This window comes from Macrobrachium nipponense, chromosome 4 (assembly GCF_015104395.2).
Source record: "Macrobrachium nipponense isolate FS-2020 chromosome 4, ASM1510439v2, whole genome shotgun sequence".
Lineage (NCBI taxonomy): Eukaryota > Metazoa > Arthropoda > Malacostraca > Decapoda > Palaemonidae > Macrobrachium > Macrobrachium nipponense.
In genome coordinates, this window is record NC_061100.1 from 32,209,584 (window position 1) to 32,214,583 (window position 5,000).

Consider the following 5,000-nt stretch of genomic DNA (forward strand, 5'->3'; position numbering starts at 1 on the left):
AGTTGTTCCTCTAAAGAACGTATACAATCGATAACTACATTACTTGTTTATTGCTCTATACATCAAGTCATTTGGGCACCCAGTACAAGAACAGTCTGCTAGCAATTAGAACAGTACTTTGGAGACCCATAGATCAAGTCTTATGAAGATGTAGGGATCTTTAAATTAATTGTTTTTTTTTTTTGGTGTCAAGGTGTACTTGTTCTTTCTAACAAGGACATGATATGAATAAGAAAATGCTATATATATATATATATATATATATATATATATATATATATATATATATATAATATATATATATATATGTATATGTATATAAGACTCGTAAAAATGTCAGTTACAACAGAATTCCATCTAACTAACTTATATCCTCTTGCGGTGGCGGGGTGGGCTAAGGCTTCACTGCCGGTCCTGGAATTGAAGAAGTCGATGGTTCGTGCCCGCTGGCTGGCAATTCAATTATCGCCTAAAAAATTCCCCTTCTGTTAAACATATATGAAAATATATTAATTCCGAGGTAGAGCGAATTAAATATTAAAGGACATTTGTAGCTCGATATATGTATATGAATGTATAAATCAGAGTAATGGGATATGACTTATATATATATATATATATATATATATATATATATAATATATATATATATATATATATATATATATATATCTGTTATTTCAAAATAAATCAAAAGTTCCTCTCCTTGCAATGAAATAATAATTCGAATACATTATGAAATTGGAATGTGGAATAGCTGGTAATCCAGCTCATCAAACATCTGATTGCTATTCAAGCGAGAGTTCCAGAAGTCTGGAATTAGCTAAAGTTTGGAGACCTTGCATTATTGGTAATGTCAGTCTAAAATAATAGAATGGAAAATGGAAATACAAAACTAAATCACTAAAGAATTTGATGGTGTTTTTGCACGTTTAAACATAAAAATTATTATTATTATTATTTTTTTTTTTTTTTTTTTTTGCTCTATCACAGTCCTCCTAATTGGCTGGGTGGTATTTATAGTGTGGGGTTCCTGGTTGCATCCTGCCTCCTTAGGAGTCCATCACTTTTCTTACTATGTGCGCCGTTTCTAGGATCACACTCTTCTGCATGAGTCCTGGAGCTACTTCTGCGTCTAGTTTTTCTAGATTCCTTTTCAGGGATCTTGAGATCGTGCCTAGTGCTCCTATGATTATGGGTACGATTTCCACTGGCATATCCCATATCCTTCTTATTTCTATTTTCCCATATCCATTTTTTCCCTCTCTTTCTCTTCAACTCTGGTGTCCCATGGTATTGCGACATCAATGAGTGATACTTTCTTCTTGACTTTGACAATAGACGTCATGTCTGGGTCTATTTGCACGTATCATCACCCCTATCCGTTCAGATACCATAGTCCCAGAGGATCTTTGCCTGATCGTTTTCTATCACTCCCTCAGGTTGGTGCTCGTACCACTTATTACTGCAAGGTAGCTGATGTTTCTTGCACAGGCTCCAGTGGAGGGCTTTTGCCACTGAATCATGCCTCTTTTTGTACTGGTTCTGTGCAAGTGCCGGGCATTCGCTTGCTATGTGGTTTATGGTTTCATTTTTCGTATTGCACTTCCTACATATGGGAGAGATGTTATTTCCGTCTATCGTTCTTTAAACATATCTGGTTCTTAGGGCCTGATCTTGTTGCCGCTGTTTATCATCCTTCAGTTTCCTTCTTTAGCTCTCCCCTCTGTAAGCCGTGCCATGTGTCATCGCTGGCTAGTTCTTCTAGTGCTGTCTTAGTATTGTCTGTGCATTGGTTTGTAGTGCCAGTCCTCTGTTCTGTCTGTCATTCTCCTGTCTGTATATTTCTGGGTCTTCGTCTACTTTTATTAGTCCTTCTTCCATGCACTCTTTAGCCCACTCGTCTTCACTGGTTTTCAGATATTGCCCCAGTGCTTTCTGTTCTCGATGTTGATGCAGTCCTTCTATACTTAGTAGTCCCTCTCCCTCCTTCCTTTCGTGTTATGTATAGTCTGTACTATTGCTCCTTGGGTGTAGTGCTTCGTGTATTGTCATATTTTTCTTTTATGGTTTTCCTGATCCATTGCTGCGTGGAGTTATGCCTTCGTCCCATTCCACTATTCCTCGCTTGAGTCTCTGCATATATTCTTTCCTGTTCGTGTCCTCCATCTCTTGGTGTTTTATATCCCCTCCTTCCATTATTCCCAGGTATTTGTATCATGTCTGATCTATGTGTTTGATGTTGCTCCCATCTGGTAGCTTTATCCCTTCAGTTTCTCGTTACTTTGCTTTTTTGTATGTTGATTAAGGCACATTTTTCTATTTCCAAACTCCATCCTGATGTCCCACAAATACAATCCTTACAGTCTGGATTAGGGTATTTATTTCCTTTCCATGATGCTCTTACCATACAGCTTGATGTCGTCCATGAACATCAGATGGTTAATTCTGTTGCCGCTTTTCTTGAGTTGGTACCCGGCATCCATCTCTGTAGTACTTTTGTCATGGGAATCATGGCTACTACGAAGAGTAGTGGGACAGTGAGTCGCCCTGGAAGATCCCTCCTCTGATATTAACCTCTGCTAGTCTTATTCCAGAGCTTGTAAGTATTGTATTTCAGTTGCGCATTGTAATTTGAGGAAGCTGATGGTGTTTTCCTCTGCCCCATATATTTTCAGGCATTCTATTAGCCATGTCTGGTGGTATCATGGTCGAAGGCTTTCTTATAGTCTATCCATGCCATGCTTAGGTTGGTTTTGTTCCTTATGCTACTGTTCTTCATACCATTTTGTCTATCAGGAGCTGGTGTTTTTGTGCCCCTACAACTTCCTTCTGCAGCCTTTTCTGTTGGTGGGGGATGGTGTTTTGTCCTCCTCTAGGTAATTGTATAGCCTTTCACTGATGATACCTGGTAGGCAGTGATAGGCCTGTAGTTACTGGCTATATTTCCCTTACTCTTGTCTTTTTGTACTAAGGATGTTCTTCTTGTGGTCATTCATTTGAGTGCATGGTGATTTGAGATACAATGCTGGAGTTGTTCTGCTATTCGTGGGTGTGTAGGGCCTTGAAGGTTTTGAGCCAGTATCCATGGACTTCATCGGGATCTGGGGCTTTCCAGTTTTGCATTTTCTTTAGTTGGTGTCTGACTGTGTGTCGTGATCTCTGTGAATGTTTGTTTTATTCTCCCTGTTTCTTCTTCCTTGCCTTCCAGGAGCCATGTTGCATGTTTGTTGTGTGATACTGGATTGCTCCATATGTTTTCCGAGTCTCTTACTTGGTTCGGCTTCAGGAATTTCTTGGTGGTTGTCTTTCCCTCTTAGTTGGGAAGTATAGTCTTTTTTGGTTGGTTCCGAATAGTTTGTTCTGTTGGTATCACTTATTCCTGTTCATGTACCGTTGGATCTTATGTGCTTTGGCCTTAAGCCTCTGTTTTACATCTTCTATTGTGTTGTTTAGTCCCTTCTCTTGTACTTTGTAATTTCTCGTTTGAGTCCTCCCTTCTTGTTTTCTTGCTTCTTTGCCTTTTTCTGTCATCTCTTTCAGTTTACTCAAGTCAGATCTCATCACCATGATTTGCTTTTCCAGGCGCCTTTTCCAAGGAGGTTGCTGTTTTGGTTTCTGTTGGGTTGGTTGTGCTGGTGGTGTTGGTGATCGAATACCCATCTTGCTCCTGCATATGCCAAGTTATGTTTCTGTGATACTGGTTGTGTGTATTATGCCCATTATTTCATTGACCTCACTTGTTTTCTCTCTTAAGTTTTTCTTGGTGTTGTAGGCTTTCATGGAGGGGATCTTTGTTCTCTCTGTATCTGGCCTCCATCCATTGTCTAATGTTTTCTACCCATTCCGTCCTCTCTGTTACTTCGTCGGTGTTTCTTCGTGTGTCGTTGTTTGATACCTCATCATCCCTGTCGTCTTCTGTGGCATCGTCTCTATGTTCGTCTTCGTGTAATTCGTTGTCGTGTGACATTTAACTTTCCAGATCTTCTCTTTCTGTTGGGGAAAGCCAGTTCTTTTTCTTTATGTTCTTTACTTGGTCTGCCAGCCTCTGCTCTGTTTGGGGGGTGTTATTCCTCTCATTCCAGATGTTGACCAACCTTCTTCTATATCCTCTCTCCGTCGGGTTGCTTCTGATGTAGCATCTCCATATTTCCTTATTTTCTTCTCTTGTCCATTTCTTCCTTCGGTTTGCGTCTGTAGCTCCAATCTCAGGCTGTTGGTTACTGTCATTGTGGTGGTCGGTTGCTGGATGACAACCTCCAAGTACCTGACCGTTTTCCCCTTCAATTGGGTTGAATACCTGGCTGCCGGACGAAGCTCCTCTGTTGCCAGAGGTTCCATTTACGTCGTTGTCGTTTATTCCTTCATTTCGTAACATCATTGCTGAGTTTTGCTATTTAACCCATAGCTGGACCCTACCCCATAAGGGATAGGTACTCATTTACAGCTGAGTAGACTGAGGAAATTATGGTAAAGAATCTTTCCCAAGGAATCAACGCCGAGGAAAGCGGTCAACCATCCAACTACTGACCAGCCCCAATGTTGCTTAACCAGTTCATTGACGACCTAACCCCCTCTGCCACGGCGCCACATTTATTATTATTATTATTATTATTATATTATTATTATTATTATTATTATTATATTGATTATTATTATTCAGCAGATGCGACCCTATCCTAAAGAATGAGGAAACAGGCCCACAGTAGCCATTGACTTGAAATTGGAGCTTCCAAATATGAGGTCATTCAAAAGAAGTACGATGATGTAATAGGAAATACAGAAAAAAAGAGATTACAAGGAAACTACAGGTATAAATCTTATGAAGGAGAGTTTTTTTTAATGCTTTCTTTTTTAATTAAAACAAATATCAATTTGGTTTTGGATATTAAAAAAATTAATTTGCCTCTTCAACCTCTCTGAGAAGAAAATATATTTGAGAATTCCTCAGTGGAGAGAATTCTCTAATGGATTATTTCATACTCTGTGACTCACTAAAG